Raw genomic sequence first — 10,449 nt, 5'->3', positions numbered from 1 at the left:
TTGAGCGAGTTGCCTATGTTGATAATTACGTCTCGTGCTATTTTTGTGAAGACACTCAGAGACGTTTGCAGAAAAAAAAATAGTCCCTAAAATTTTGAATTTATTTTAACATGTTAACTACCACAAAATATTAATGTTTCCTCAGAATCTCTTTTTAATCTTTCTCTGATAATTAAATTTAGGTTTACTGTCTGAAGCACTCCTTCCTTTCAAAAACGGTTTTCAGGGGCACCTGGGTGGCTCAGTTGGTTAAGCATCTGTCTGACTTCGGCTCAGGTCATGATCTCACGGTTGGTGAGTTCGAGCCCGGTGTCGGGCTCCGTGCTGACAGCTCGGAGCCTGGAGCCTGCTTTGGATTCTGTGTTTTCTTCGCTCTCTGCACCTCCCCCACTCGCGCTGTGTCTCTGTCTCTCTCAAAAATAAATAAAAACATTAAAAAAATTTTTTAAAACCGGTTTCAACACAAAATGAGTAACAATGCAAGAAAATTAAATGCGACTTACTAAATTATGATACCAGGCGTGCTGATGATATTTACATACAGATGATGAGCTTTCTATCATTTATGTGACAAATATTCATTGGGGATATACTATTTTCAGAATATTTTTACTATTCAGATCTGGCTTATAAAAAACTAAATAAGGTGAAAGTGCTCTTCTTCTTGAGGAAGCTTAAAAATCAAGTTTGGAGGAAAAAAATGTGTTCGTACTGAAAAATCAAAGAGTGGTACCGAAGTATAGTAACGTTGGAAGGTAGCAGAAGAGGAGAGACCACATGTCAGTGGAGGGGGAAGTGGTAATTAATGGCAAAAGACAAGCAGGGTCTAGCTCAGTGACAAGCAATCAACCCAGTTTTTAAAAATAGGCACAACATTTGACTAGAGATTTGAAAACTAAGATATATGAATGACAAATAAGCACACGAAAAGACGCTCAACGCGATTAGTCATTAGGGAAACGCAAATCCAAATTGCCATATCACCACATACCCACCAGGCTGGCTATCATCAAAGAGACGATGTCAGGTGTTGGCAAGGATATGGAGAAATTGGAACCCCCACACACTGCTGATGGAAATATAAAAGGACAGAGCCACTTTGGATAACAGATTGGCAGTTCCTTAAAACATTAAACATAAACTTCCCATAAAACCCAACAATTCACTCCTAGGAATCTACCCAAGAGAAATGAAAAAAAAAAAAAAAATGTCCAAACAAAGACACATATGTGAATGTTCATGGCAGCACTTTTCATAATAGCCAGACACTCGAAACAACTCCAATGTCTTTCAGCTGATGAACAAAATGTGGCATACCCACACAATGGAATACTATTCAGCAATAACAAGGAACCGAGTACTGACGTATCTTACAACACAGATGAATTTCAAAAACATAAGCTAAATGAAAGACACCAGGTTCATAAGACTCCACTTCTATGAAATGTCCAGAAAAGGGAAATTTATGGAGACAGTAAGCACATCAATGATTTTGTGGGGCTGGGGTGAGAAAAGGAATTAACTGCAAATGGGCATACGGGAACTTCCCGGGGTCATGGAAATGCTCTAAAACTGGGTTCTAGTGATGGCTGCAGGACTATATGTGTTTACTAAAAAATAATCTCTGTGTACTTACAATGATTGGATTTTATGGCATGTAAATCGTACTTCAGTACAGCTATCAAAGAAAAAACCCGTAAGCGTCCCGTGTTTTCATGTGGAGTGGATAGAAACGGTCATCTGAATTTTTCATCTCTGCTTCCACGCTGAAATGTAACACAAATACATATCTGTACCAATGAACGGGAAGAGTTCCTCACGGTTTGCAATGTCCCTTACAATTTTCAAATTTATTTATTCACACCAATCCTGCGAGGCGCGGTGAGCGAGTATTATCCGATCTACAATAAGCACTTCTCTTCCTTTTAGTTTTGTTCTGAGGAAACCTCAAATACTGTATCAATTAGATATCATTTACAAATCAAGGCCATCCTGAACATAACATAGTCTGAATAAACCAGATAACCGCCATGATCGTTGTCCCAAGGACCCCCAGATGCTTTTACAAAGACAAGTATCTTCCATTTGCCAAACTATATGGAACAACAGTGAAGCCTCCGCCTGGAGACTCATCACGGGATGCTGTGGACAGACTTGCCCCGCCCCCTTGTCCAGCCACCTCCCCGAAGCCTGCTGTGTTTGTTCCCGCTGAAGCATTTGCATCTACAAATATTGAAATGCATGTAACCTAATTGTATATACAATTAGGCACACAACGACTAACACTACAGGAGCTAATATTCCCCGGCAGTAGCAGAAGCTGCCAAAAAAATCAAAAATGGAAACTAGCGCATTGATTTGGTTCACAGCAAATCCTTCTTTAGTATTTCTCTTAAAAGCTCCGAGAGAACGAAAACAAACAAATCCAACTTCGCCTGAAGCAGAGAATAGCATGTTTAAGAAATGCGCCTTATAAATAAAACGTCCAATTATGTAATTTGAAGATGTATGTGGCGTTTGCACAAATATGCTTGACAAGTTAAAACCCACATGAAGCTCTCTTATTTGGGCGATCCGTATGCAACACAGGCCAAAGGAGTCGTCCTTTGCATCCGGAGAAACATTAAAAGCTGTCGGAGAGCGTCAGCCTCTGGGATGGCCTCTCCCCACTTGCTACTCAAGGAGTTAAGTGTGAAAGGACCTCTCAGTGTGGAAAAGCATCAGGCTCATTTACACCAAAGTTTCAGCTTTCCCATCCCCGCCTCACATTTGCAATTTCAGTGTGTGTTTTGCAAACCCCCACTTTCCAAAGAACGCATGAGTGCTTGGGAACCGTGGTGTTCTTTGTCTTCCCGTGTGACCTCCTGAAATCCTTTCCCCGTGACACGTGTTGCTTAAGGATGTTTCCACGATCTGCGATCAAACACAAGCTGTGCTTCCTGACTATGACTTAAATCGTGAACCGGACTGGATTAGTCTAAACAAATGCACAAATAATGGATTTCTGTCAATAGTTACATTTTGTTATTTTCAAGGTGTAAAAATTTTGTATTAGTTTATACAGTGCATGACCCACGGTAGTGGAAAAAAAAGCATGTGACTTGGGGCCCAGAGACTTGTGCTGGGGCCTGGAATGCACCCCTATAACCTTGGTGATCTCCCTCAACTTCCAGGACCTCAGTATTCTCAACTGAAGACAGATCACTATTATGGGATGAAATAGCCTCTAAAGTTCTAATCATAACCTGACAATCGTTTCTTGCGATGCCACTGTTATTTTACAAAATAGAGCTATGTATCTAAACTTCATCGAGGGCACACGTATTGTGGCCCAACATGCCTTCTGGCCTTTTCTGAGCTGCCAGGGTGAAAAAACTCAGAATGTGAAACTTACAGACACAGAACCATTTGCACCATCATAAAATGCCGCCAAAGTTGCAGTTTGGGAGTAAGAATGATAAAGACACGAACTACGTATCAGTTGAATGACAATTCACACACACACCTGCACACAAAATATACATACTTACATACAGGTGCAAGGAAGAGCTGTGTCATCTAACAGGGCTTTTATTTATTTTCTTTTTGACGAGTCTTACAACACTACCCTGGCTTTCACACTCCCTCATGCCCTAATGTTTCTCAAAGGTGCTTTTGTGGCCCTTAGGAGGGCTGAAAGGCCTAAAACCTGTTCCTCCATCGCCCCCTCAACACTTCTGTTTTTCTGTTTTATTTATTTGTCTTCTACTTAATATTTTGTTTGGAAAAGAGTATTTAGAAAAACGTCACTTGAAAACCACCACACTATATGATGTAAAAGATTTTGCTTAAGTGCTGTACTTTTTAAAAAGTGTTTCATGGGGCACCTTGGTGGCTCAGTCAGTTGAGCATCTGACTCTTAGTTTCAGCTCAGGTCATGATCCCAGGGTCATGGGATCGAGCCCCATGTCAGGCTTCAAGTTGAACGTGGAGCCTGCTTAAGATTCTATGTTTCTCGTTCTCAGTCCCTCTCACCTGCCTGTGCTCTCTCTTTAAAAAAAAAAATTGTGGGGCGCCTGGGTGGCGCAGTCGGTTGAGCGTCCGACTTCAGCCAGGTCACGATCTCGCGGTCCGTGAGTTCGAGCCCCGCGTCAGGCTCTGGGCTGATGGCTCAGAGCCTGGAGCCTGTTTCCGATTCTGTGTCTCCCTCTCTCTCTGCCCCTCCCCCGTTCATGCTCTGTCTCTCTCTATCCCAAAAATAAATAAACGTTGAAAAAAAATTAAAAAAAAAAAAAAATTGTTGGGGCTCCTGGGTGGCTCAGCTGGCTAAGCATCTGACTTCGGCTCAGGTCATAATCTCACCGTTTGTGGGTTCGGGCCCTGCGTCGGGCTCTGTGCTGACAACTCAGAGCTTGGAGCCTGCTTCAGATTCTGTATTTCCCTCTCTCTCTCTCTCTCTCTCTCTCTCTCTCTCTGCCCCTCCCCCACTCACACTCTGTCTCTCTTTCAAACAATAAAAAAATTAAATTTAAAAAATTGAAAAAAAATTTAAAGTGTTTCACAATTGTACATACCACTTAAAATATAAGTTACTAGCAAAAACTGAAGGCGAGAAAATAATTTTTCATGTATAGTTTTATAAAAGACTATAAATGACATGCTATATTTAATTTTAGAGTCCCTGTACACATCATTAAATACTTTAACAACTATACAAATATTAATATTTGATACAAGGGATCTTTGAAGTTATGGTACAACCAGAACTCTGGATTGATAGGGTGCTAAATGGGAAAATCCTGTTTAGAGAGTTGTAGGAGAAGAGAGAATGTTTAATGAAACAAGTTTGATAGTCTTACCATCATAAAATTGATAGATATTTGGTGCAATTAAATCTTTGCCAGAAAGAATTTTGAGAAAAGGAACAATCAGGAATTTAGATAGCTTCCTCCCCACCCCCTAGGTCCAGTTCATCCTGCTCTCCTTCTATGAATGGTCCCTTGGTCTGCTGGTTCTAGAAAATTCTTTCTGCACTATGATTTAAGTAATTAAGAGTTGGGTACCCATTATTTTTTAAGGACACATGTCAATGTTGATTTGTAAGGGTGCCCTTAGGATTAAAGCAATAAAGTCAAAACCAACATTCGGCACAAATCTAAGCTGATTCTAAAGAGGGCAATGAATTCTTACCGTTCTCTGTTTCCCTTATCTTTATGTGGAATCACATTTTGTCTCAATTCTCTAATGTTTTTATATTTCCAGCAAAATAGTTGTCCAAGCCCTAAGTAAAAGACTACCCCACTCTGAATATGATTGACTTTTCTCATTTGTCTAACTGACCCAGAGAGCATTAACAAAAGAGTAAAAACAAAATGCAATCTTTGGGTCATTTCCCCATGGTTTTGAATCTACTTACCACCCAGATAGGGTCTTTGTTACTGAGAGACTTTATAAAAAATAAATAATTTCAGCCAAAGGATTTTCTCATTTCGGTTCCCTGAAATTCTGTATTTTTCCCATAATAATAGATGAATTCAGATTCCTCTGTAAAGTGCTTTGGGAACCACTGTGATATAAAAATGACCACAATTGTGGAATAAAGTAAAAAACAAGGTGCTTTCCTCTTTACAGAGCACCCTCCAGTAAATAACAGGGGGGTTTAGAGGCAGCTGGTGTCCACGAAGTCCACTGGACAATGTCTTGGAGAATCACGAGGGACGGAGTCATTTCTCAGCTGTTTGCAAACCCCATGGAGCTGACAGCATGATGTGCGCATCAATTTGGGCTTGTATGTCTTCGGGGTCTGACTCCCAGTACATTTGAATTTTCTTTTAATGTTTCTTCACTTTTGAGAGAGAGAGAGTAAGTGTGAGTGGGGGAGGGGCAGGGAGAGAGGGAGACACAGAATCCGAAGCAAGCTCCAGGCTCCGAGCTGTCGGCACAGAGCCCGACGCGGGGCTCGAACTCACCAACCATGAGATCATGGCCTGAGCTGAAGTTGGACGCTTAACCGACTGAGCCACCCAGGTGCCTCGGACTTCCTGTGGGTCTAGATCGCCGTACAAAGCGGAGTGGGAAAGATTTCCTTTATCTTTGAAAGGTGGTTCGCTTATCTCCTTTTGTTCTCTTCCTGGTCTTTCTAGGTCCCCGTCTATTCACCAGGCAGGCATTAATAAACACCAACAAGCTCATGCTACAGGGAGCTGATACTTCCAGCTTGGTCTTTGTTATTATGGGAGCCCGATTTGAGAGGGCAGACAGATTTTCCAGGACAGGATTTGGTGTGACTGGGGGGCCATCCCAGGGCTTTGGAACGAAGCCACCTTAAGTCCCCATCCTTCTGTTGCTCTGACTTCCCATCCTGTCTCTACATACATCTGAGGCCTGGGGGCTCTGAGTTGGCCCTGGGGAAACAGTCCGGCACAACCTGGAAAATCATACCAACGGCATCTCTGCGGCCAGGTTTCCAAGGCATGTTATTTGCTACAGCGGCCAGAGATCTGCAAATCGACAGGCTCGGAGGAAAAAAAACAGGAGTTGCTGACTGTCCCCAACACCGTAATTTTTATGAGTCTTAGAAAGAAACAACTATTCTTCTGGAAATGTGAAAACATTAGAGAGTTGGGACAAAATATGATTCCCCATAAAGAGAAGGGCAACAGAACAGTGAGAATTAATTGCTTTCTTTAGGATCAACTTAGATCTGGGCAGAATGTTTGTTTTGACTATATCCTCTCGCGTTAATCCTAAAGACTCCATTCCGATTGGTGACAGAGCTCTGAAGCATTACTTCTCTCTGAACATTAGCTAGCGAGGCTTCTGAAGATGCTGGGGGTGGAGGCAGAGCGGTGGAGGGAGTGAGGAGGTGTCCTAAGCCTGCGGCCCACACTTCACAGTGACCGCTTTCCTCCTTATTCACGGGCCAGCCCGGTACTCAGCTGGGAAGCCTTGTGTTCCGCGACTTTCGGAGCGAAGGCAGGTTGACACCACGTGGCTCTAGTGGCAAAGTTGCAGGACCGCTCCAGAAAGACTGGCACATGCCTCAGAGGAGAAGAAGAAGTTCCACAAACAACCCCCGGTTCCCTCCACCCAGGTCTCATTACACCTGATTTCTCAAGAGCATATTGCTTAAGCCAACCTTAATCATCTCCGAGGAACGCTGGGGCAGGAGGCCGGATTCCAACTACCTTTGCCCTAATTTATTGTGGGCTTTAAAAGTAGAAAATAAAACTTTGAACTCAACTCATCTGAAGCTTTATGATTCAGGTGTACCACTTGCCTTCAGGGGCACCAAAGATCACCGAAGCTGAAGAGACACAAAACCTTCGAGCTGCAGAACAGAAAAGCGTGTCCAGACCCGACCCAGCTGGTTCTCTGACCATATTAATTTGGCAGGAGGAGCATTAAGTCCCAGCTCTGCCCTTGTCCTTTCCTGATGGATAGCATCTCCCTCCCCTTCATTTCTCTTTAATCCTCCTTCCTCTCCAGACTTCCCAGAGTCTAGAAAGAAGTGACCCTGCGGAGAAGGGAGAGAAAGGAAGAGGGAGAGAAATAGGGAAAGAAGGAAATGAAAATAGCTTCTGAGAAGTGGTTGCAGAGAAAACGAAGTCAAGGGTGAAGTCGTTTCCATTGACCTAGTATAGCAAGCTGGGAGTTTAAATAGCTGGCCCAGCAAGGAACGAGTCTGTGTGACTTCACATCAACAGCACAGCCTAGGAAGGCCTTTCTGTCGCCTTCCTCCCCCAGCAGATGTTAATAGCAGCCCCAGTTGGGCTGTGTGAGGACACAGGAGCTAATCTTTGTGGACGTGCCCAGTCTGGGGCGCCGTCATGGTAGGAGATTGATTTAATTGTGAAACGAAGATCCCACCATCATTCAACGGAAAGCAATTTAGTGAAACTGAGAAAAACATTACGCTAGAGGTAGCCCTTTGAGTTATAGGGAAAGCCAGGCCCTCAGGAAAGAGTGATTTTTGGCCTAGCCTCAGGTGAGGTGGACTTCTCTCCTTTGCCAAAAGAAAGTCTAAGCTTCCAGGCAGTTCTAGAGGCTGACCTCTCTCTCTCGTCTCCCTGGGGGAGGCCTGGAGCACAGACTGCCTTCACATCATCCTTTCTGCTGAATTCAGCTGCTGAGCACGTCCTCAGACAGGAGGGGCACCTATTAGCAATTCCAACAGACCCAGGGTGCGAGAGTGTGTGTGTGTGTGTGAAATTCCAACAGAACCGAGGTACGTGTGTGTGTTTGTGTGTGTGTGCGAGCGCGCGCAATTCTTACAAACCCAGGGTGCGAGAGAGTGTATTATTCCTACAAATCCGGGGTGAGAGAGTGTGTGTGTGTGTCCACAATCCCTACAGATCCGGAGTGTGAGTGTGTGTGTATGTGTGTGTGCACAATTCTTACAAACCCGGGGTGCAAGAGTATGTGTGTGTGTACAATTTCTACAGACCTGGGGTGCGAAAGTGTGTGTGTGTGTGTGTGCAATTCCAACAGAACCGGGGTGCGAGTGTGTGTGTGTGCGCGTGCAATTCTTACAAATCCAGGGTGTGAGAGCGTGTGTTATTCCTACAAAGCCGGCGTGCGAGAGCGTGTGTGTACAAAATTCCTACAGACCCAGGGTACGAAAGTGTGTGTGTGTGTGTGTGCGCAATTCCTACAGACCCGGGGTGCGAGTGTGTGTGTGTGTGTGTGTGTGTGTGTGTGTGTTGGGGGGGCAGGGTTTGGGTTTGGAAATTACCTAGGTTCCTCAGAGGTCCTGATTAGCAATGCAGACAGAGTGCACATATTTGGAGGCCCTCGGACGCGCCGGGCAGATGCCGGCTGTTTTCACAGGCTCACCCGAGTATCGGCCTGCCCTCCTCTGCCAGATCCCGGGGTGGGCTGACCCGAGAACCGGTTTCACTCCTCCCCTGCACCCGCTCGGGCCGGGAGAGCCCCGTGACGGGGTGGGCGGGGCTGAGGTGCAGCCGTGGGCGGGGCCTCCCCGCGCCCGGCAGCCCCGCCCCCTCGCAGGCCGGCTCCCTTCCCGGGGAAGCGTCTAGAACGCGGGCAGTGGCTTGCGAACGCAGGACTGCTCTCCCCAAGGGTGTGTGGTGTGTAAACAAAATTGTTGTCAGTCAAGCCGCGTCTGCGAGTTACAGGAACCTCACGGTGGAGTCTTTGGTGGAAGGAAAGTCTTTGCTGGGAACGCGCTTACCCACCCCCACTTCTATCTGTTAATGTCTGGGTTGTGTAACCTTTTCCAGCTTTTCCCTGAGTTTCTTTCTTCAGCCTTCCTTTTTGATGATCCTTTCCGCTCTCGTAACCCTACATTTCCCACCCGCTGGAACTGCTGAGATCCTGTGGGCAGGAGGTAGAATTTCCCAGTTTTAAAAATGAGAGCCTTTAACCCAAAGGTCGTGGGTGAAAAGATGAGAACTTCTCCAGACTTTGAGCCTCCAAGACGGAATGTGGGTGAAAAGATGAGAACTTCTCCAGACTTTGAGCCTCCAAGACGGAATGTGGGTCCGTTCGATTTACCTGCCTTTTGATTGTGGCCGAGGCGGGTCCTCACCCCAGGGTGTAGCCACTTGGGACAGGTGACCACTTCCTTCTCCCCGAGGAGACGACTATATTTCACCGGGGATGAAATGATTTATGTGCACAATTTAAATAGTGCTTGGGAGCTCTGAGGCACAGAGAATGCAGCCTAACTGGAAGGTACGGTATACTTAAGGGAAAATGTGGAATGCGCCGAATGTTTTCTTGTCCTTCTTTTAAAGCGAGTTGAAATCTATTTCACTGACGAAACTGTTTAACCATGTGCAAATGTGTCATTCTGCCCTGTGACAAAGTCGGCCAGGGCTTGGATGATCGGCCTCGGCAAGGCTGGAAGCGGGGTTTAGTCATCCAGGGCCTGCTCTGAGCCACAGAATTTCCCCTGAATCCAGAATATGCTGAGAGAATAAAATGCCTATAACTCTTTACAGATTCAGCCTTTCTTTACCCCCTTCTTTAAATGTGGATGTTTTAGGGAGGGGGGGTGCATAGGTTTTAATTTTTCTCCCAGTAGAGATAATTTGGGTTTTAAACAAAATTGGATAATAATTATAATCAGATATTCTCATTGAAAATCGTTTCTGTTTCTGCAGGAATTAAAATGTTCTGGTTTGGAAATCTTGTTTTGCCAAAATAAAGATGTAAAAATAGTTTTAAAAATTAGTCCAGTTGGATTCCCCACCCTTCACCCCAATCAGTGCCCCCCCACACGTAATCAGTCCAAATGTCCATGATTGCACCTCCGATGAATTACATTTCTTTTTTTTTAATGTTTATTCATTTTTGAGAGAGAGAGAGCAGGGGAGGGGCAGAGAGAGAGGGAGATAACGGCTAGCAGGCTCTGCGCTGACAGCCCCAGACGTGGGGCTCCATCTCCCCAACCGGGAGATCATGAGCTGAGCCAAAATCAAGAGTCATATGCTTAACATCTGACGA

General features: G+C 44.9%; 1 long non-coding RNA gene across 1 annotated transcript; it reads right to left on the bottom strand.

The window, feature by feature from the left end:
- Nucleotides 1-4,596: 4,596 nt before the first annotated feature.
- On the bottom strand, nucleotides 4,597-8,850 carry LOC123609212. Its single transcript, XR_006717679.1, has 2 exons — nucleotides 8,714-8,850; nucleotides 4,597-5,824 (listed from the first exon to the last, which is right to left on the bottom strand). It is a non-coding gene; the product is annotated as an uncharacterized LOC123609212 (long non-coding RNA).
- Nucleotides 8,851-10,449: the final 1,599 nt, after the last annotated feature.

The sequence above is a fragment of the Leopardus geoffroyi genome, chromosome B2 (assembly GCF_018350155.1).
Source record: "Leopardus geoffroyi isolate Oge1 chromosome B2, O.geoffroyi_Oge1_pat1.0, whole genome shotgun sequence".
Taxonomy (NCBI): domain Eukaryota; kingdom Metazoa; phylum Chordata; class Mammalia; order Carnivora; family Felidae; genus Leopardus; species Leopardus geoffroyi.
This window is presented reverse-complemented; position numbering and strand designations above follow the sequence as displayed.